The following is a 24,045-nucleotide window of genomic DNA, read 5'->3' as shown; positions in this document are numbered from 1 at the left end:
CGGGAAGCTGAAGATAGCAATTCCAGAATCTCTGACAGCAGATTCAGTGCGAGTCTGGAAGAGGAAAGTGGTTTTGTGAGGTGCACGTTGTACCTCTCTCAGCACTCAGGGCCATGGGGCTTGTGGGTCCTAGACTGTCACTATAGAGGCTATAGAGGGGCTGTGGCCTGAGACCAATGCCGTGTGTCCACTTCCCAGTGAGGCACATCCCCATTTCTGGCCTTGGATATCATTGGAAGCTGCAACTTCAGTCTGCTTCCAAATACATAAAAACAAAGTTAAACAAGGAGTACTTTTCTACAAAGGAAAGCAGAGCAATTGTGGGCTGGTTAATGAACTGAGGATTAAAATGTTTAAATTCGATGTTTCTGATATCAAAAACAAAACAAACACAAAGAATATGTCAGTGCCCATCCAATGTCATTTGGACAAAGAGCCAAAAAGTTTGGGCTTCTCAAATAAATCTTAATCAGTGTATAAAATCCAAAGAGGGCATATTGTTTTGACGTGATCCCTTACAGCCTCAAACAGATTTTAACTCCCATTGTGGTTGGAACATGAAATTATTATTCTGTGTCTAATATTCACACTGTTGGATGTTTTTTCTTGTATTTGTGACAACACTAGACGTTGCTGTGATAAGCCCTGTGTCTCTGTGTTCTGTTCAAAGTGATCACAGGAAGGTTCTGGCTTCTCTCTCTGGGCCACGCTGAGGACATCGGCCCCAGACAATGATAGCTTCCTGGGAGTTATTTAGAGAGGTCTCAACAACATGCTTTGAAACTACTTACTGATTTATCACTTTTAGTTGTTATCTAATCCAAGGTCTTCCCTCTTGGAAGATAGGACTCAGCAGCTTTCTTTCATATCACAACACACACACACACACACACACACACACACACACACACATTCTTCTCATCCAGTCTCTCCAGGATTTTTCTAAAGACCATTATTTAGTATAGTCTGCATTGCGTCTGTTTAATGCTATTCACATGTGAGCCCACTAACTGTGATTTTTTAAAAATTTAAATCTCTGAAGCACATCAGAGATGGAGAAGCTTCCTTCTGTGAGCCACCGAAGTGGAGATGGGGTGGTTTTGCCCATTAGATACTTGTAATGACAAAAATAGAGTAGAAAACGCCAAAAACTCCACATTCTTTCACAGTCCCTCCAGGTTACATTGCTGTGGTGCCGCCCTCTGGTGGTTATATTACAAATTACACCTCCCAATAAGGTCAAGCCATTTTTCCCAACCCAGGGTCACTCCTAGGGGCAGACCCAGGAAAAGTCAGCGTCAAGTGAAACAAGGACAGTCATTTTTAATACCTCAAGGATTGGCAAATGTTGGCAAATGACTAACAAACTCATTCATCCATTTTTGAATTGTTATTTTTCATCTGGGTATATTTTTTTCTTGGGATCTGCAGCAATTATAGAGAGATCTAGTTTACAGGTAGCACATAGCCGAGGGTCATTTCTGAGAGCCATAACAGCTTGCACGCATGGAAAAGACACATTGATCTAATGAAGCCTCAACCTCCATTCAGTTCCTTGGGAATGAGAAAACAGGTTAGCTGCAGGATAATATCAAACTTAATGTTGCCATTAACTGCCCAAACCTCTCCTTTGCCCACTTTATAGTGGGGCCAGGCTATGCTGCAAAAGAAGCTTGAGGGACTCAGGGTCAAATTTTTCCCAAGGGGGTATCGAGAGGCACTGTGGACCGGTTCCCCATCCATGGAAAGACAAATAAATTGCAAGCTGAGAGTCAGAGGCATCCCTACTAGTTTCTGGGATGTACTGGGCTGTCCTGTGGTCTGAGAACCGCAGTGGGGGCAGGTTCCCTATCGGCCGGACACTACCTGGGGTGTGGAGTGCATGCCCTGTGCTCTGAGGGCAGACTTACCAATGATCCCCATCACCTCGGGCCCTGAGGACAAATCCTGTCAGCCTTCTCTAGGAAGATAAGAAACTGCCTGGTGCCCCTTATCTTTGAAGCTGAATGAGCTCAGGCTCTCATTTATCCAGCAAAAGTTCGTGCAGACTCTCAGAAAGCAATTCTAATTGAAAAGCCAAAGTTACAGAGCAGTCATCCTTTTTCCCCCCTCCTGTCCTTAGTTATCTCAATTCTTCTCTTTAGCCTTGGTTCTCTTAACCTTTAGCCTTTAGCTCTACCTCAAGGATTAAAAAAACAACAACAACAACAACAAAAAACAGCTCAAAGAAAGTTGGCCTCTAGCTTAAAACAAAGAGGTTCAGAGTTCCCAGAAACTCACCCAAGTTTACCCACCGCAAAGCAAGGAGCTTGTGGGGCACATTGGGTCCCTGCTGGTACCCAGCACTGGTCCAGATCTGCAAGGTAGTCTTGGGTGGGCTTCTCTGCCACACAATCCCGAGTCACGGCACCATCATGTGAGCAGTGGGAACAGCACCAGGTGTTAGACTCATGGGTTCTGAACGGACCTGGGTTCAACAACTTTGGTACTTGAGTTCTGACTAGGACAGAATTCAGAGCCAAGACTCGAACTATAAGAAAACATTTATTTGGAAAATAACAGAAGTAGAAGTCATTTGTAGAAGAAATGGGCTTAGGAAACAAGTTAAAGAGGTAAAGGAAGGGCCCTTGGAGCTTAGAAGTGAGGAAGGTAAAGGTGACATGCCTGGGGGGAAGGAGAGGAAAAGGAGGAAGGGAAGGCACAGGCATGCTCCCAGGAGGGAGAGTGTTCTGGATTCTCTGTCCTCAGGGTTTTAAGGGTGGAGATTTTAGGGGAGGTCCCAGGGGAAGATCTCAATAGGATATTCAGCAGCTCTCCAGGTGTGTCCTTTCAGAGTTGTGGTCTCCACTGATGGACTGGTCCGTGCCAAGGCAGGCAGTCATTATTCAATGCAGCTGGTCCTGAGGTCAGCCTTGGTCATGACATTGCTTGTTTGGTGTTGCTGCTTTTCTGGGCCTGGAGCTGAAATACAACGGAAGCCTAGATGTCATCTCCAGGAAGGAAAGGTCAGGGGGTCCAAGTAGCATGACCAGTGATATACTAAGGGAGGAAAAGTCACCCTGGGGACAAGGACCCACACTATGATTGTCCTTTGGTAGAGCTTTCTGCCCTGGTGACCTTCTTTACCTGCCCCATCATCCTTGCTCTGCTCGTCTGTCTAACTGCTTACCACACTTCCAGCTGAGGCCTCAGTCCTTCCCCACTCAGTCCTGCATCAACTCATTGTCCCCCTCACACTCAGGCAGCTCTGTCTGCCCAACTGCCCAGTCCCCCCAGGGCTGCAGAATGGTCATTGCTGCCCCTGACCCCACCAGTCTGGAGGCCCAGTCCTGCCTTCCTGGTCAGTTGTGGGACCAGGCTCTCAGGCTCCATGTCCTGATTACCCTAAACTGCCAGGAGGTGGCAGCAGCTGAACAAAGGAGAGATGCAGGGACAATTGTTATCACTCTGTGTGTCTGCAAGTGGACATGTGGAGCAGGAGTCCAGGAAATGACGGAACTTCCTGCTAATTTAGATGTCAGGAGTGTATGTGTTGGGAACTTAATAGAAAATGCATGGATGTTTTCTTATTTTGGAGGACAGGCTTTTGAGTTTGGAATTACAGGTTTCCCTCGGTTGCCACGGTCATTGTTAGTCCTACCCACTTGGGACACAGACTGCAAATTCAGCACCTGGTTCAGGGTTGGTCTTGGGATGAGGCAGGGACAGCCAGTCCCGGGGCCCCTCTGCAGACAGATGTGTTTTCTGCTGGGAATAGTGCTCCTTCCTGGACAGCAGTACCCAGCCCCCTGGCACCCTCCCCGCTTCCTGCAGGTCCTAACCCTTCTCCATCCCCATCTCAGTCCTCAGAGCAGATTCTGAGCTGACTGCCCCAGGGACATCGTGTGGGCCATTCGCTCTCTTTGCTCTGCTCCTGTTGGCTGCCTGGTGCTGTCCATGACCACGAAGGTTCCCTGAGGGTTATATGTGTGTGTGCATGTGGGTATGTGATGGGCCTCTGTACACATGTGAATCTCGAGGTAAGGGTATTTGAGAGCCATTTAACAACTATTTATTTTAAATGCAAGAATTCATGGTTAAGTCTTCCACATCTAATTAACAAAGGTTCATGTTGTAGATGAATTACTCTTCTCAACGCCCTGCCTTCCCATGGTAGAATGACACACCCACCCCTTTACCTACGCCTTGCAGCTCTTCCCACTACAGGATAGCATATCCCCACCCCAGCCCTGTTTGTCCCAGGCTTGGCCAAAAGAACATGGAGTCCAGGGATCTCCATATCAAAAAGCACCTCAGGAAATTCTCAAGGACACAGCAAATTTGAGAAACATTTCCCTAAGTGGTATAAGTTACAGGTTCCACTAATAGGACAGATGTTGCCATGTTATAGATTACAGGAGTTTTACAAGTATGTCCTCCTCATCCTAATCCATAAGACAAGACCACAATATCCAAGCAAATATGTGACCAGCTGTGTAGAGGTACCTGGACACTCAGGAGATAAGAATACTATTGTCAGCTCTGAACCCCCTGTTTCAAGGGCTCAGCAACCACATGTAGGGACTGACTCCTCCCCTGGACAGGGCTGACCTGAGTGTTACCCGCCGACCTCTCAGCCTAAGGTTCCCACCAGGTCATGCTTCTTGGGAGGCTTCTCACTCCAACATGCAAAGCTGTTCTTCTGGGACCAGTTGGGATGCAAAGTCTGCTGGAAAGAGTAGATTCCGGCAGGGTTTGAAACATGGGGGACGACGTGGACCAGCAACAAATTACCAACACTGGATCTTATGAGGCTCAGCCTGGATGAGCGAATTTATGTGAAAATGAGAAACTGAGAGCTTTGAGGAAGATTAAATGCTTATGATCAACATTTAAATGTGCTATGGGGAGATGTGGGAGAAACTGTGACCACTATAGAAACTGATGAAGAAACATATGAAGAGATATATAAGTCAACAAAACGGAATATTCCGATGCTTTTTGTCCGGGGAGATGGTGGTGTGCTAGTTGCTCCTCCATTGAGAGTTGGTTGAAACAAAGAATATATCCTGTGTGGAAATTAGAAGACTTTATATGATTGCGTCTTTAAAGGTAGAAGATATGCAGAAGAGAAACCTGTGTAAATTTTGATATTTAGTAATGACCAAGGATTCTTCTGCTCCTGAAATGAGTTTATTTGCACATAACTCACAAACTCTTAAGCTAAATGGCATTTTTCTTTCTCCAACCCTTCCAATAAATGTGATCTCCAAAATGCAGCCCTCTTTTTTAGGAGTTTATTTGCTCCAATGTTTTTTCCTGAAAATTTCTTTTTTTTTTAATTTAAATTAAATTTGATGTTTTCTTTTTTTAAATGCAAAAAAAAAAAAAAAAAAGAGAGAGTAGATTCCCTGAGAATGAGGGCCTGGGAAAACATGCAGGAGACAACTTACCACAAATGTAGTACTAGCCACACATGATCTTTGAAATCTCTAAAAGACAGGTAAGATAAGGCTTCAGAAGCAACCCAGTGAAACAGCCCTTTACAAACAAAAATATTTGTCCAGGTGTGAAAAAGAACGTCTCTTTCTCTATTTGTTAAGGTTTTAGACATCCTAGTCCCTGAATTTTAGACCCAAAGTTATGAGCTTGGTACTTTGTGACCTTTATGGGCCCTTCAAGCCTCCCACAGCACTGACATCTGAGGAGATAGAGACCCCACCACAAGGGGCTGTGTGAGGATGTGGAATCTGTCCTCAGCTGCTCAGAGCAGGTGCCTGCAGTTCTCCAGCATCATGTCTCTGTATAAGCCTCTTGGAGAGGGTCTGGAAGCCACAACCAGGGTCATGTCCTTGAAGACCACTGGTCCCTAAAATTTCAGTCACATGCCTCACCCATCCAACATCAACACCATGTCCACCAGATGCAGTGCACACAGCACTGGGAATAGAGGAGGGACCAGAAACAGAGTTTGGAGAGTCCAAGGGCAAAACTTACAGCCTCTTCCTGTCCTTCGCTCCACAATGCCCATTCCCACCACTCTTTTTTTTTTTTTTTTAAACCATCACCTTCCCTACTGTCAGGAGAGGCAGTGAGATTGTTGGAGACTTGTTTGGACCACATCCACATGCCCAGTTTATAGCCAGACTGCCAATTCCATGAGCTGACACAGGCCCTTTTGCTGCTTAACTCAGCTTGTGCTGGATTTGCTATTTGTAAACAAATGTAGGTGCTAACTGACCCAGAAATTCATCCTCAGGACAGAACCCTAAAATGTGCAAAGGCTTGAGTTTGGGGTTAGCAGCCACACCTCCACCACAGGCTGGAGAACGGGACGCTTTGTTGTGCAGCAGCAAATGCTCAATTGCTGTTCGCTGTATCTGGGACTCAAGTGTCTCTGATTCAATGACCATTCAGATGTGGCTGCAGTCAACTCCATGGGTATTTGATGCGAAGTGCTTGTGCATGTCTGTGAGGGAGTGTCTAGAAGTGTATTTGCTCCCTCATAGGATATGCACATGTGTAACTGAGCGCTATTGAACTGCCCCAAATACCTTCTATCAGTTTGGCCTTAACAGTGCTTAGCACTGCCTGTGCCCAATTCCCCACCAAGCCTGAGTACTACCACCTTTCTCAATAGTTTCCAAAACTTGGACCTCTACAAACCCTACCATACAATTAATTTCTGTGTAACCCAGGGCCCCTTCTATAAACTTTCCTGTAGCACTCATAAAACATTTTATCATTATTTGTTCACATGAGTTAAAAAATTATTCTCTCACTTGTGAAAGACAGTAAGGCACACTCTATTCAGAGTGACTACTGCACTGGGAATTGCATCAAGGGACAGAGTTTGGGCTCAATACCAAATCAACACAGAAAAGTGGGAATTTATAGCCAAGGAGTAGGATGGGCCATCAGTGGATGGAAAATTACCAGGAGGGTGGAGTAATTCTTGCTAAATGGACCTAACAAGATTCTTACTAGAGGCAGGCCAGCCTGACCAGGTATTACCTGAAATGGTGAGGTCAGTTTTGGAGGCTGATTAGATATCAAGTGCAGGGAATTCTGGCTAAACTCACTTAGGGGGATTCTTGCAAATCTGGACTCTACAAGAATGAAGATGGAAACTCAAGGTCAGGCCTACTCTAGCAGAGGGCTCAGAGGATCCTGAATAAGTCTGGTCAAAGAGAGGATCTTTGTTCTGTGTTTCCCTCCATCCTGTACCATTCACCTCCAAACCATGGTTTTGAGAGAGAGAGAAAGGCATGAATTGATATATTAATATAAATTTATAAAGGACATATCAGGATGATAAAAGAGAGATTTTATAATTTATCAGAAACAACCATGAAAGCTATGCCAATATTGTTTAAATATTAGGTTAAATGAATAGTTATCTACATAAATGTCCATCACTAAAACTAAATCAAGAAAAAATGGATAATATGAATACAGCATTAACTATTAAAGAAATTAGAGTGAGAGCTAGTACTGTCCTTCTGCCAACACAACAATGCCAAGCCCTGGGATCTTCATGGGTGAGTTCTAACAGATCTTCAAGTTAAAGATCATCCTCAACAAACTCTCTCAGAGAACTCAAAAGTTTAAAAAGAGAACATTGTGAAACACCAATCAGAAAGAATATATGCACACCTATGTTCATAGCAGTATTATTTACAATAGCTATGATCTGGAACAGCCCAAGTGCCCATCAGCAGATGAATGGATTAAAAAATTGTGGTACATTGGCAATACTATGCAGCTATAAAAAGAAGGACCTCTTACCTTTTGAAACAGCATAGAGGCACGTGGAGAATGTCATGCTAAGTGAAATAAGTCAGTCAGAGAAAGACAAGTATCACATGATCTCACTTATATGTGGAATCTAATGAACAAAATAAACTGACAAACAAAATACAGTGGGGCCTTGACTTACGAGTTTAATTCGTTTCGTGACGGAGCTCATAACTCAAATTACTCGTATGTCAAATCACTGTGACATTCGCTGCGCCAACTAGCGGTGGGGTATCTGAAGCTGGCTCTTACGTAACCCGAATTTTAGCTCGTAACTCAAAGCAAAAAATCAGCCAAGAGACGGCTCGTATCTCGGAAAAAACTCGTTAGTCGGGACACTCGTAAGTCAAGGCCCCACTGTAGATACAGAGACATTGAAACATGCAACAGACTGACATATTTCAGAGGGGGGATGGGAAGAGATTAAACAAAGAAATTATATGGGGAAGGTCTGCAGGGGTGGGCAAACTTTTTGACTCGAGGGCCACAATGGGTTCTTAAACTGGACCGGAGGGCCGGAACAAAAGCATGGATGGAGTGTTTGTGTGAACTAATATAAATTCAAAGTAAACATCATTACATAAAAGGGTAGGGTCTTTTTTTTTTTTTAGTTTTATTCATTTCAAACGGGCCAGATCTGGCCGCCGGGCCCGTAGTTTGCCCACAGCTGGCTAAGGAGAGGGTGGGAGCAGGGTGGAGCAGATCAATGGGAGGGGAGAGGGGACATTTCTAATGCTTTCAACAATAAAGTTTAAAAAAGAAAAAAGAGAGAACATTTCCCAGCCAGTGTGGCTCGGTGGTTGAGCATTTCTGGTCAAGGCACTTGCCCGGTTAGGCCATATGCCTGGGTTGTGGGCTTGATCCCTAGAGGGGATCAAGAGGGAGCTGATCAATGATTCTCTCTCATCACTAATGTTTCTATCTCTCCTTCTCCCTTCCTCCCTGAAATCAATAAAAATATATAAATAAGTAAAAATAAATAAAAGTTTAAAAGGCTATCCCCCCCCCCAAAAAAAAAATGCATTACTAATATGCCAAGTGCTCACTGGCAGTGACAGGTTGAGACAGCCCTAGTTTGGGCACATCATAGATTGTAATATAAGCGGTGCACCCAGGTCAACAAGGGAAACAAGCTCAAGAGACAGAAGTCCTTCCTCTGTGTAATGGGGGCAGGGTGATGCATGACTCATTCCTGTGGCTGTAACCGCAGGACCTCCAGGCCTGCAGTCATTATCCTGAGAGGACCCCAGCGTGGCACGGTTCTATGCTCTCCCAGGATTAAATCAAGTTTCTTATCAAAGACAATGTCATGGAATTGGTGGTGGAGGGCATGGCTGGGTAAGATAAGCATGTATCTCCCAGAACAGATCATGAAATCTCTGGCGAACCACTGGCTGTCCATGCGGTGTTTCAAAAGATGTGCAAGTTTCTGTTGAAGACGACCCTTATTTTCACCCTGGGTGGTCTTGCTCCAGTTGTACACAATCTGATTGTGGATAAATCTTTCATAAATAGCTTGTATGGTTTCCAAAAGAATAAGTTGTTTCCTAAACTGGCCATTGTGGTTGTGGTTTAATTACCCCCATAGTATATGTGCTTTGACACCAAAGGAAAGGTAACAAAAGTAAAAATAAACAAGTGAAGCTACACCAAACTAAAAGGCTCTTGCACAGTAAAGGAAATTGTAAAATATATATACACGGAGCCATTTTTAATGGGGCCCGAGCTGCCATTCCAGATAAACTGCCTTGCATATCTTATGCCTTAAAATATTGGGATGCTAAAACAGGGTGAAGTATCCTTTGAACTGGGCCTAAAGCAACGTTGTGACCAAAAAACTGTTTATGAAGATGACAAGAAAGCAAATATTATGACTACCAGACAGGTAATTGCCAGACTGAAAATTTAAAACATTCTTAGAATGAGCATCACTATGTTTGCTTATTGGCACCAACAGAAAGGCCTTCCCTCTGTTGATATTAGTGTTCCCTTCCTTTTCTTATAAATAAACACTCTGTGCTTCTGCCTGAATCAGTGCTTTTTAAACAGCTATTCTCATGTTTAATTTCAAATAAATGCTTGTTGCCTCTCACGTTGGCCTTTTATTTTTAGTTTAACATACTAGTATCTGGCTCAGGAACCGGGACCTAAAGTGGCCTCACTGTCAGGGGCCTGCATGCCCTGGAATGGGGTGTGGTACCTGCGGAGCCTCTTCTGTGCTCACGCTTGCATGGGCTGCTGTCGCTCTGACTGTGCATCCCTCCTATGGTGGGTCTCCCTGCCTTCCTGGGTGAGATCAAATGTCTTTATTTGAGGCTGGGAGGGGTGTCCCTCAGGGGGATGGTGGTCCAGGTGGTGGCATGGGGTGGGATCCGCAGGAGCTTGTACCACAGGGAAAAGAATCTTTCCTATCTCGGGAGGGATTGGTCACAGCTCTCACACTTTTACCAAGTGCCCCGTAGCAGCTCACAGGGGTTCCTGATGGGTGAGTATTTATTTGGTTGTGTGTTGTTTTGTTTCCATTTCTTGTCCGTGTCTGTTATGTTGTTTGTCCTAAGAAAGAGATTCCATAAGAAGAGGAATCCAAACCTTTCCTGGACAATGGAATACATCTGTTGGTTGATAAGTAGAAGCTTCTAAAAAAACAAAGTATTTTCTCTAAAAGAACTTTTAGCATTTCAGCAGGTGCTTAAAACTGTCTTGCTGTTTGTCCTGCCTGAACGCTGACAAGATATTTCAAAGAATTTAATAAGTTTAGGATCAGAAGTTTGGCAAAGTAAAAGTCTAATAAGATTTTTAACAGCCTTCTCAGCAATATGTAAGGCCTTCCTACAGATAACAGAGATGAAAACACAGCCCATAGTCCCTGAGGCTAAACAACCAAAGGGAAAATGGGGGAAAGGGCTTTTTTAAAAGATTGACTAAAAGCTTCTCTTACCTAAGGAGCACCACCTCCCCATGTCCATAAAAAGTGTTTACCAAGGGCAAATACAGATGCTGAAAGTCTTCTCTAAAAATTAATAAAAGGACACAACCTCATCTTTGTCAGCTCACAAAATGGCGCCTTACAGCCCTTGGGTGTGTGGCAGTACCATGTGGCCTCAATTGTGTGCCAGCGGCCAAGGTGACCATGAGCCACTTTGAGCCCAGTGATTACATCCACTATGACCTGCTAGAGAAGAGCATTAACATTGTTCGCAAATGAGTGAACTGGTCTTGGACCCTCTCTGAGAAGCTTGTGTATGGACCCTTGGATGACCCAGCCAATCAGGAGATGGAGGGGGGCAAGACCAGACCACGTGGCCATGCAGGATGCCACGGCCCAGATGGTCATGCTGCAGCTCATCAGCTGCCCAAGGTGGCCATGCCATCCACCATCCACTGCGACCATCTGATCAAGGCCCAGGCCCAGGAGAAAGACCTTTGTTGGGCCAAGGACATAAACCAAGAAGTACATAATTTTCTGGCAACTGCAGGTGCCAAGTATGGCATGGGCTTCTGGCGGCCTGGCTCTGGAATAATTCACCAGATCATTCTGGAAAACTATGCATACTCTGGGGCTCTTCTGATTGGCACTGATTCCCATACTCCAAAAGGGGGGGCCTGGGGGCCATCTGCATTGGAGTCGGGGATGCTGATGCAGTGGACATCATGGCGGGGATTCCCTGGGAGCTGGGTGCCTCCACTAGGTGCCTCTTTCCTGTGCACTTACTCCCAATTGCAGCCTCGGGATCAGAAATCTTGGGGTACTGGGGAGGCGAAATTTTGTGTTTCTATGGTGCTTCCCGGGGAAGCTGAAATTGCGGGATTCTGACCTGCCTTGGGGAAGAGCAGCACCAGTCTCACCCTGGTCGGAGCCCAACACTGAAAACCTTGGCCCTCAATCTGGAAAACGGGAGCCCTGGGCTCTAACTCTAACCCACTCAGTCTCCCCGATAGCCGCCTCCCCCACCTTTCAAAACCTGCCACCTGCCTTTTATACACTTCCCTCAGGCGCGAGTTTCCTAGACCTCTTCAGATCTGACAGAGTGCCTGACTTCCTTCCTCCTTAGAGTCTCCTCCCGCCTTTTCTCAAGCATTTAGTCTGCCTGTGTGGTCCTCAAAGCCTCCCACCCCTCCTTGCTCTCTAGACGCCCAGTTCCCCGGCGACCTCTAGACTCTCCCTCACTCTCTGGTCTCCCTCTCACCTTGGGTGTCCCTCTCACACTTCTCCCAGGGTCCCCATTGCCACTTCCCCTGGGTCACCAAGTCTAAACCGAGGGCTCCTGAGCCTCTAATCCAGTGATGGCGAACCTATGACACGCGTGTCAGAGGTGACACGTGAACTCATTTTTTTGGTTGATTTTTCTTTGTTAAATGGCATTTAAATATATAAAATAAATATCAAAAATATAAATCTTTGTTTTACTATGGTTGCAAATATCAAAAAATTTCTATGTGACACAGCACCAGGGTTAAGTTAGGGTTTTTCAAAATGCTGACACGCCGAGCTCAAAAGGTTCGCCATCACTGCTCTAGTCAATAGTGACCTGGCGTTTCTCTGGCTACAGTGACTCTGGTTTCAGTGACTCTGTCTACCTCACCCTCACCCCATCCCCAATTTGGAGCCCTCAGCCTCTCCTGAACACTTGCTCCCCTCCCTATTCCTTCCACATTCTCTTCATCCTAAATCAAAGTAACAAACTATACCCTTCCTTTCCTCTCTTCCTCTCTAATAATTCACCCAATTATTTGGGTGAATGAAATTATGCTTTCAGGCCCCTGTTTCAGTCATGAACCCTCTTCAAGAACATAACCCCCCTCCCCCATCCATAAAAACATGTATGACATATAGAACTTTTCCAGCAGCGTCAGAAGGTTCCCCATCTGTTTTTAGGGTCGCATTCTCTCTCCACACCCCCACCCCAGGTCTGCCACTCCAACCCCGTATTCTATTTTCTTTAAATGTTTTCCTGTGTTTTCACCCCATCTAAAGAAGAACACACCCTACCAGGGACTCCCCAAATCCACTGTTTGGTCCCAGGATCAAGATCTTCAAGAATCTTGTTCTTTCTTTCAAAAAGCCATTCTGCCTCTTAAAACCACATGGAGGTCTGGAGAGTGGCTTCCTCTTCCTCCCAACCCTGTCCTCCAGCTCCAGTGACTCTGTCTACCTCGTCCCCACCCCATCCCCAATTTGGAGCCCTCAGCCTCTCCTGAACACTTGCTCCCCTCCCTATTCCTTCCACATTCTCTTCATCCTAAAACCAAAGTAACAAACTATACCCTTCCTTTCCTCTCTTCCTCTCTAGTGATTACCATTTTTAATGTAATTCTGCCCTTCTTGAAGCACCCTGGTTTCTAACAGTCATCTGGCCTGCAGGTCTCTCTAGGATTTGCTCTATTCTCAGAAGCTAACCAGAGCCAACAAATCCCAACAGAAATTCAAGGATAGGGTCTATTTTCCAGTACTTTGTATCTTGCTTGTGACTTTCTTCAAAACAGGCACAGGAAGTTGTTGAAAATGATGTCGAAAGCCAAGAATGTCTTCTGTGCTGTTGATGCACCCCTGGATGGCAGTGATCACAGGGCAGTGAAGGGATTAGGGGCACAGGCCCAGTGGACATGTGTTTGTCTAGTAGAGGCCTCTAACCTGCTGCCTCTTTAAGGAGTCCTTATACTCCACACACCATCAAGATTCTATGACAAAATATCTTTGAAAGATTTGTGCTTCTGCTTTCTTACATGGAGGTGAAAATGCATGTGGAATTGGAACAATGTTGGTGGTTAGGGTCCTTCCAGCTCTCTAGCCAATAGTGGGTCATTTACCACACATGTAATTTTCTCAATGTTCCTGGCAATGTTAGTGAGGAGACCTTAAATATTACCTTTGTTCTGATTTGTGATCTATCGAGGTTGTGAAAAACATTTTAGACAAGAAACTAAGGAGTGAGCAGGTGGTCACCTGGGTGTCTCCAAAGCACATCTGAGTGGATAAGACATCCAGCCTGTTTACACCATCTCTAACAGTGCCGGAGACCAGAAGCCTGAAATGGGCATCACTGCGCTGGAATCCTGACGTGTGTCTGCAGGACCCTGCTCCATCCAGACTCTCTGGAGTAATCTGTTTTTGCCTTTTCCAGTTTCTGGAGTCTGTTCTCATTCTTGGTTCATGTCCCCCCATCACACGCATTTTCCCTCCCCTGCCCCCATAGTCACATCTGCTCTTTTCCTTCTGTTGTTTGATCTCCCTCTGACTCAATCTTTCCCTCATAAGAACACTTGAGATTACATGGAGGGACCACCTGAAAAATCTAGAGTAGTTTTTCCATCTCACCACCTATGACTTCATCACATGTGCAAAGTGTATTGTGCAGGGAATATAACAGTCATAGGTTCCAGGGATAAAACTCCGGATATCTTTAGGGGGGCAATGATTGTCCCTACCACAGTATTCAAAGAACTTCAAAATGTCTTTTCTTCATATTATAAAATGCTTTTAAAACTACCTATTTCATTCCTGTGTTCTTGAATGGGGTAAGTGTTGTTCCCACAGTTGAAGCTCTTCATGGTACCAGCTCTAGAGGAGGGTACCATGGCTTCCCGCCCCCTTGGACATTTGTGTTGTCAGACACCCTTCCAGACGATCTGGTTCCATTGGAATGAAAAGGGGACTGGGCACTGGTGCACAGGCTCCTTGGCCTGGAGCACTCCCTAGGGTGTGGGGTTTTGCTCATGTCAGATCTGTGACTCTGTAAGAAGCCAGCCTTCCAGGTCTGAAATCATTCCTGGGACTGAAGGGCACAGACATGCTCATGATGTCTTCCAAAGATTCAGTTACTTCATTTATGAAAGACAAAGCTTTAGAATGTCTAATGGACAATTTGACTACATTTCTTATGAATGAATTTTAAATACTTCTGACACATTAATGATGTGTCCAATGAACCCGTCACCAACCTTCTTACATCAGAAATTGTCTACTTCTATTTATTTATTTACTTATTTATTTATTTATTCATTCATTCATTTGAATTTATTGGAGTGACATTGGTTCGTAAAACCATATAGCATATAGGTTAAGTGTACAACTGAATAAAACACACATCTGTGTCCCATTGCCCCAAGCAAAATCTCTTTTCCCTCCTCCAGAAGTTTTCTATTGAATAAAGTTCTTATCTATACTGAACAAAAGGGTTCCAGTTGAGGTAGAGTTGACAGAAGAATGAGGATGGACTATCGAATAGTTACCTATGAGGTTAACAGATAGTTAAACCAAAGAGAAAAACATGGAAGGAGCAGGGAAAGTGTCCAGCTTGTTTAATCTCCTCACACAGCCTCTGGATCTGAAGCCTTGGAACTGCTGTCCTGTCTCACCCCAAGGAGTCACCGAGTGGTGTACGAGGGTTGCATGAAACCCCTCAGAGGGCTGAGTACAAAGAGATTACAGGGAAGGGAACAAGAGCAACTGCTTCTTTGAAAATCCATCCTCATTAACAAAAAAAAAAACCACATAGATTGGAAGATTTGATATTGTTAAGCTGTCATACTATCCAAAGTGATCTACAGATTCCATGTAATATATTATAAATCCAATGACTATTTTTTAGAAATAGAAAATATTGCCCAGCTGGTGTGGTTCAGTGGTTGAGCATCGACCTAGGAACCAGGAGGTCACAGTTCGATTCCCGGTCAGAGCACATGCCTGGGTTGTGGGCTCCCAGTGTGGGGTGTGCAGGAAGCAGCCAATCAATGATTCTCTCTAATCATTGATGTTTCTATCTCTATTTCCCTCTCCCTTCCTCTCTGAAATCAATAAAAATACATTTAAAAAATAAATAAAATTCAAACAACAATGGAATATCCCCTCAACGGAAAACAACAATAACAAAAACAGAAAGTAACCTGCCCTGGCACAATGTGGAAAAATTGGAACCTGGGCCCACTCTTTGTGGAAATGCAAAATGGTACAGGTACTGTAAAGGAAATAGACTTATCATGTGGTCCAGCAATCTCACTTCTGCTTTTATGTTTAAAAAAAAAGATTGGAAATCAGGATTTTGAAGATATATTTGCACATCCATTTTCATTGCAGCATTATTCATAATATCCAAGAGGCAGAAGCAATCCAATTATCCATACACAGAGTAATGGGAAAATAAAATGTGGTATATACATATACAACAGAATATTATTCAGCCTTAAGGGGGGTAATTCTCAATATGATGCTAAGTGAAACAAGCCAGTCACAGGAAGACAGAAAACGTATGTTCCACTTATATGAGGTATCTCAAGTATTCACATTTACAGAAACAAAGAACATTGGTCATTGTGGGGTACTTGGGGGAGGATAAAATAGGTCACTGTTTTAATGGGTATAGATTTTCAGTTTTACTGAAGAAAAAGTGCTTGAGATCTGAAGAGATGTTACTCACTTCCCAGCATGCAATTGTTCACAGGTGAGATATTCCCTTTCTTTCATATTAGGTATTATCCAAGATGGTCCCTCTCAGAAGACAAGGACTTAGCATTCTTCCCCATCACCAAAACACACACACATTCTTCCCATCCTGTCTTTCCAATAATTTTTTAAAACCCAATATTTCGTGTGGACTTTATTTCTATGTTATGCTGTTCACATTTAATCCAAATAGCTATGATTTTTTAAAACCTCTTGAATTGTGGAGTCAAAAATTTTCATCTCTGAAGTACATAAGTACTGGAGAACATTCCTTATGTGAGCTGGAGCCTTGGGGAGGAATGTTATAGTCCCATGAACCCACATCTCTATGGCCAATTAATAGTTGACAAAAGAGGCAAGAGCATACAATGGAGTAAATACAGTCTCTTCAATAAATGGTGCTGGGAAAATTTGACAAATACATGAAAAAAAATGAAACTAGACCACCAACTTATACCATACACAAGAATAAACTCAAAATGAATAAAGGACTTAAATGTAAGTCACAAAGCCATAAAAATCCTAGAAGAAAACATGGGCAGTAAAATTCAGATAGCTCACGTAGCATTATTACTGCCAATAAATCTCCTAGGGCAAGGGAAACAAAGAAAAAAATAAACAAATGGGACTACATCAAATCAAAAAGCCTCTGCACAGCAAAAGAAACCATCAAAATGAAAAGGAACCCACTGAGTGGAAGAACATATTTGCCAGTGACACATCTGAAGGTGCCTGCATCTGAATGCAGGAAGGACAAGAGAGTCAGTGACTATCCTTGTGCCCCAGAACACACAATGGGTTCAGGTCAGGAACGCGATGGGGATGCAGCAGTGGAGCAGAGGATGTGACACACTCCGGTGCTTAAGTGTCCAGTCAGGTTCCCACAGGATCTAAGAGGCTATGAAGTTAACATTGGGAGACAGAGTTGTCTATTTGTACTGGGAGATGATCTCCTTTTCCTTGAGGGAGACAATGCATTAGTTTCTTGTGGCTGCCATAATAAATTTCCACAACCTGAATAACTTTTAAAAAAAGTTATTCTCTGACATTCTGGAAGCCAGCAATCCAAATCAAAGTATGGGCAAGCCCTCATTTTCTCCACAGCCTCTAGGAAAGATTCCATTCCTTTTATCTACCTCTTTGGTGGCTGCCGGCATTCCTTGGCTTGTAGCTGCATCACTCCCATCTCTGCCTCCATCTTCATGTGGACTTCTCCCGGAATGTCATCTCATCTTCTGTTTCTTAGAAGGAATATATTATTGGATTTAGGACTCATGCAGATAACCCAGCATAATCTCATCTCGAAATTTTTAACTTAAACAATTACATCAGCAAAGAACATATTCCCAAATAAGGTCACATTCATAAATTCCAGGAATTAGGATGTGGACATATTTTGTGGGAAGCCCCCACTCAACTCTCTATAGGCAGAGTGATTCTGTGGTCCAGTCCATGCTGGGATTTGGGTTGATTCCAGAGCTTCATCCACAGGGGCTCCGCTAAACCATGCAACGAGTCCCACTGAGTTTAGGCTTTGCCTGGAGTTTACAGAAGTGGGGAACTTGGAGGGGAGACAGAGAGATGCCAGGAAAGAACTTTCAGACATGTACCCAGACATGTGCCCCAAAGACCACCAGCCTAGGTCCACAAAGAGTCAAGTTTATAGAAAAGGGAGGGCTTTCTAGATTGACATCACATGCACTTTGGGAGCCTTGTTTAGATCATGGATACAAAAATGTCACAAAATATATTTTGGAACAAGCACAAAAATGAAAATAAATAAGCTGGACCTCACTCAGATTTTAAAATTTTGTGGTTTAAAGGACCTCATTTAGAATTTGAAAGAAGAGATTCAAAATGGCGATGGAGTAAGTGGATGCTACACAGATCTACTCTTCAGGGCCAAACTGGAATTACAATTAAAATTAAAAACAAAAAACAAAACAAAAAAACACCCTGAATAATCAATTGAAGACTAGCTGGAGAGAACCCTGATTACCAAGGATGGAAAGTGGAAACTGCATAGAGACTGGTAGAAAGAGCTGAGGCATGAAAAGGCTGGTCCAGCTCCTACAGACAGAAGCTGAATTTCCAGAGAAATATCTCAGCTGTGGGGTGTTGCCACTAAGAACTCTGGGGTCTAAACCCCAAGCTGGGCCCACGAGCAGAGAGCACCAGAACTGAGAAAGGTATCCAGATAAACATCTGGCTGGGAAAAGCAGCAGGGTTGCTATCTGCCAGGAAAAGATAGCTGAAAATGCAGGCACCCTCTTAAAGGGACAAAGCACAAAATTTCATGTGCAGCCATTCACCTTGGGCTCTGTCAGAGGGAGGGCAGAATGGACTGGAACTGTGTGAGCAGAAGCCAGGGTTGGGGGCTCTAGAGTTAGAGCTCAGAGGGCAGACACCCTGGTTTCCTGTGCTGAGTCATTCCCTCACACTGCAGAGGACATCTTTCTCAGGCAAAACATTGCTATCCTGGCAGTTTTGGCCAGAGAGTGAAACAGTTACCCCACCCTATTGGAAAACCCCTTGCCCCACCCTGTGGAGTTTCTGAGGCCCATTGGGAGACTTAGAATAACAAATAGCCTCCAAGCATAAGCAATTGCCCCTCCCTGTTAGAAAACCTCTTGCCCCACCTATGGACAATTACCTGAAGCTACTCAAGATAGGATCCAATCAGTCTGCAGGCAGAGGCAGGGCTCTGGAGGCTTTGAGCTTTTGCCTGATCTAATTAGTCAGAAACAGCGTTTGACACTGGTATGTAGAGCTACCTAATACATTGTTACAAACCCAAACAGGCAGCCAAAATGGGGAGGAAAAAAAAGAAAGAATAAGAGAATTCTCTAGAAGAAAAACTAAATGAAATGGAGATAATAAATTTATCAGACAGAGAGTTCAGAATAATGATGGCAAAATGCTCAGCAGCATGAGAAAAGATATAGTAACTATGAAGAATGATTCAGCACTAATAGAGAACACAGTGGAAGGAATACACAACAGATTAGGGCAGTGGTTCTTAACCTGTGGGTCACGACCCCTTTGGGGGTCAAACAACCTTTTCACAGGGGTCGCCTAAGACCATCCTGCATATCAGATATTTACATTACGATTCATAACAGTAGCAACATTACAGTTATGAAGTAGCAACAAAAATAATTTTATGGTTGGGGGTCACCACAACATGAGGAACTGTATTTAAAAGGCCAGAAGGTTGAGAACCACTGGATTAGGGGAAGCTGAGAATTGAATCAGTTAATTAGAAGATAGGGTAGAAAAAATAACTCAATTGGAGAACCAAAGAGGAAAAAAACAATTAAAAAACAGTATAACAGCTAAGGAAGCTGTGGGATATGAAACATAACAATCCTATATAATAAAAGGCAATTGACCAAATGGCAGAACGACCAGTTGCTATGATGTGCACTGACCACCAGGGGGCAGACACTCAATGCAGGAGCTGCCCCTGGTGGTCAGTGTGCTCCCACAAGGGGAGTGCCGCTCAGCCAGAAGCTGGGCTCATGGCTGGTGAACACAGAGCTAATGTAGCGGCGGTGGCAGGAGCCTCTCCTGCCTCCTCGGCAGCTCTAAGGATGTCCGACTGCCTAACCTGTTGGTCAGACATTCCCCGAGGGCTCCTGGACTGCAAGAGGGTGAGGGCCAGGCTGAGGGATCCCCTCGAGTGCATGAATTTCATGCACTGGGCCTCTAGTATTCATATAATAGATGTTCCAGGTGGGGAAGAAAGTGAACAAGGGTTAGAAAATGTGTTTGAAGAAATAATGGCAGGAAACTTCCCTAACCTGGTGAAGGAAAAAGTCACACAAGTTCAGGAGACACAGAGAGTGCCAAGCAAGAAAACCCAAACAGGCCTATGCCCAGCATAATTAAAATACCAAAAATTAAAGACAAAGAGAATATCTTAAAGGCAACAAGAGAAAAGCAAACTGATACATAAGGTTGTCAACTGATTTCTCATCAGAACTCTACAAGCTAATAGGGAATGGCATGAAGTACTCAAGGTAATGAAAAGCAAGGATCTGAAACTAAGATTACTATATTCAGCAAGGCTATCATTCAAAATAGATGGTGAAATAAAGAGCTTCCCAGACCAAAAAAAAAAAGGCTGAAAGAGTTTATCACCACCAAACCAGCACTACTAGAAATGCTAAAGGGACTGCTGTAATGAGAAGAAACACTGAGAGAAACATAGGCATACAGAATTAAAATGGCAATAAATAAGTACCTATCAATAATAATCTAAATGTAAATGGATTAAATGCTCCAACCAAAAGACATAGGGTAGCTGTATGGATACAAAAATATGACCCAATTATATGCTCTCTATAAGAACCCACCTCAGGCACTTCGGGTATTTCCGTGTCCCGCTCGGAGGTGCTCAGCAATCGCTCGGCCGCCCCCATCCCCCGGTAACGGTCGCTGCAGGCTGCTATATGGCAAGCACTAAACCATTACGCTTACCGAGATGCAGTTTTCCTTGCAGAATGACTATATGCAGAAGGTTTGTACTATATTTATTTCTGTAAAATCCTAAATAAATAAAATATATGAACACCAAAAAAAAAAAAAAAAAAAAGAAAGAACCCACCTCAGAACAAAAGACTCACACAGGATGAGAGTGAAAGGATGAAAAAAAAATTTTCTATGTGAATGGAAAAGAAAAAAAGCTGAGATAGCAATGTTCATATCTGACAAAATAGACTTCAAAATGAAGTCCATCACAAGAGACAACAAAGGTCACTACATTATACTAAAGGGATCGATCCAACAAGAGGATATAAGCCTGGTAAACATATATGCACCCAATATAGAAGCACCTAAATATATATTTTTAGAAGTTCTAGAGGACTTTAAGAAATATACTGACCACAAATACAGTCATAGTAGGGGACTTTAACACCCTGCTCACTTCACTGGATAGATCTTCCAGACAAAAAATTAACAAGGAAACAGTGACTCTAAAGGACACACTGGATCAGATGGATTTAACAGACATTTATAGAACATTTCACCCCAAAGCTGCAGAATATACATTCTTCTCAAGTGCACATGGGTCATTCACAAAGATAGACCACAGGTTAGGACACAAAACAAGTCTCTACAAGTTCAAGAAGATTGAAATCATATCAAGCATCTTCTCAGATCACAGTGGAATAAAATTAGGAATCAACTACAGTAAAACCACTCAAAAATATTCAAACACCTGGAGGCTAAGTAGCATGTTACTAAACAACAAATGAGTTACCAATGAGATCAAGAAAGGAACCAAAAACTTCCTGGAGACAAATGAAAATGAACACACAGCAACCCAAAATCTCTGGGACACAGCAAAGCAGTCCTGAGAGGGAAGTTCATAACACTACAGACCTGCCTCAAAAAAAAAAAAAAAAAAAAGTTTAAAAATAAACTATTTAACCCTACAAATTAAAGAATTAGAAAGAGAACAACAAGAAAAGCCCTCTCCCTGTGGGCCTAAGGCATCAGTAGGCCTCCCTCTGCAGGAGGCAACCTGGCTGATCAGGGGAAAGTGCTGCTGCTGCCACTGCTGGCCGCCACAGCTGCCAAGGTGTTTTCATCAACATGGACTCCAGTCCCTTCACTACAAAAAAATGACAACTTTCTTTAGACATTTTCAAGATGTCTCTTTCATAGGATATGACATTTCTTTCTTTCTTTCTTTTTATCCTCACCTGAGGATATTTTTCCATTGATTTTTAGAGAGTGTGGAAGAGAGAGGGAAAGACAGAGAGAAACATCAATGTGAGAGGGACACTGCGATTAGTTGCCTCCTGCATGAGCCCTGACCTGGGCCCCGGCCAGGGAGGAGCCTGTAACCTAAGTACATGGCCTTGATCAGAATCGAACCTGGACCCTGCAGTCGGCAGGCCGAAGCTCTATCCACTGAGCCAAACTGGCTAGGGCAGGATATGACATTTCTTAGCCCCTCCAGCAGCAGACCTTCGTTTTTTCCTCCAGGTGTGAGGTGGAAAAACCCTAGATCACCTTCTTGGATTCTTATTACCCAAGTTACCAAGAACACTGCGAGTAGTGTAAGGGGAGCTTAGCCAGTGAGCAGTAAGAAAAGGTGTTTCCTCTGCAGCTCATGTGCAGAGGCAGGACTGCTGGTGAGGGCCTGCCCTCAGCTGCAAGTGGACCCTCTCTCTCTCCCTCTCCTTCTCCCTCTCCCTATCCCTCTCCCTCTCCCTCTCCTTTTCCTTCTCCCTTTCCCTCTTCCTCTCCCTCTCCCTCCGGTCCACTCTCTCTTAAAAGCAGTGAAAAAATATCCTCTGGTGAGTATTTAAAAAACAAAACAAAACACAGAATAACAGGCCTCCTCCTTTGGAGATGCTGAATATGTAGGCCTGAAAGAGAGAATTCTTGGTTCTGTGAAGATCCCTACATGAATTTTATTAACAATATTTGGAAAATTAGCCGAAGCCACACCAATGATTCAAGTTTGTGCTTTTCTGTGTTCCAGGGAAGAATCAAATGATCTTTTGTTTTATTGTGTCAAAACAAAATTTTACATGTGTGAAATACATAATTCTTATTCAAATACATAATAGCAGATGCAAAAGTTCTGTTTAACTCAGTGAAGGGACTGGCAGGATGATAAGGCTGTTCAAAGGAGATTGCCAAAGATGAAAGCTGAAGTAAAACTGCTAAATTAGATACAATCTGGCTAATGTCCTATAGAACAATAAAACCATCACTTTTTGAATTGGTTTGTCTTCTAGACAGAAATTAGTTACATCTTTAAAAGACTAAAAATTCTTTTCATCTCTCACTTTGCTGATCATTATATGTAAATTTCCACGGCTGTAAAATGTCAAAATATATGGAACTTACTTAATTGTAAATAGTGTATCAGAGTGTTTCATAGAAAAAGAATTTATCATTCTGTGGGCCTCTAATGCCCTAATTATACTGAAAGGACTTCCTGTCAAAGTTTTACTCAGGGCCTGCAATTGGCCTGGGAGGCTGTGGGCAGGCCTGCCCTTTCCTCTCAGGACCTGCAATTGGCCTGGGAGGCTGCAGACAGACCCGCCCTTTTCTCTCAGGGCCTATGTCAGGACACAGGCTGCAGACAGACCCACCCTTTTCTCTCAGGGCCTATGTCAGGACACAAGGCTGCAGGCCGACCCACCCTTTCCTGCCAGGGCCTATGTCAGGACACAGGCTGCAGGCTGACCCACCCTTTCCTGCCAGGGCCTATGTCAGGACACAAGGCTGCAGGCCGACCCACCCTGTCCTGCCAGGGCCTATGTCAGGACACAAGGCTGCAGGCCGACCCACGCTTCCCTGTCAGGGCCTATGTCAGGACACAGGCTGCAGGCTGACCCACCCTTTCCTGCCAGGGCCTATGTCAGGACACAGGCTGCAGGCTGACTCACCCTTTCCTGCCAGGGCCTATGTCAGGACACAAGGCTGCAGGCTGACCCACCCTGTCCTGCCAGGGCCTATGTCAGGACACAAGGCTGCAGGCTGACTCACCCTTTCCTGCCAGGGCCTATTGTAGGAACAAAGGCTGCAGGGCGAACCAACCTTTCCTGTCATGGCCTATTTCAGGACACAAGGGTGCGGGGGGAACCAACCTTTTCTCCAGGGCTATGTAAGGAAACAAGGGTGCAGGCGGGCCCACCCTTTCCCCTCAGGGCTATTTAAAGACACAAGGGCTGGGGGGGGACCCACCCCTTTCCTGCCAGGGGCCTATGTTAAGGACACGAGGGTGGAGGGCGGACCCACCCCGTCCTTGCCAGGGCCTTATGACAGGACAAAAAGATTGAGAGCCGAGCCGACCCCTTCCT

The 24,045-nt window shown here is 44.2% G+C and overlaps 1 long non-coding RNA gene and 1 pseudogene across 2 annotated transcripts in view; one reads left to right on the top strand and one right to left on the bottom strand.

Annotated features, from left to right (window-relative positions):
- Positions 1 to 2,598: 2,598 nt before the first annotated feature.
- The window catches only part of LOC106699503, a 38,553-nt gene continuing 17,106 nt past the window's right edge, over positions 2,599 to 24,045 (bottom strand). The window contains exons 2-3 of one of the 2 annotated variants that reach the window (XR_001351101.2): positions 17,353 to 17,457; positions 2,599 to 2,961 (exon numbers count right to left, since the gene is read on the bottom strand). This is a non-coding gene — a long non-coding RNA (uncharacterized LOC106699503). Of the gene's footprint in view, positions 2,962 to 15,834; positions 17,115 to 17,352; positions 17,458 to 24,045 lie in introns of those variants that run through there. The other variant, XR_002826220.1, reaches the window with a different exon arrangement.
- LOC102430161 lies at positions 4,742 to 5,197 on the top strand (annotated as a pseudogene).

Source organism: Myotis lucifugus, unplaced genomic scaffold (genome assembly GCF_000147115.1).
Source record: "Myotis lucifugus unplaced genomic scaffold, Myoluc2.0 scaffold_421, whole genome shotgun sequence".
Lineage (NCBI taxonomy): Eukaryota > Metazoa > Chordata > Mammalia > Chiroptera > Vespertilionidae > Myotis > Myotis lucifugus.
Note: the sequence above shows the minus strand (reverse complement) of the source record. Positions and strands in the feature narration are given on the sequence as shown.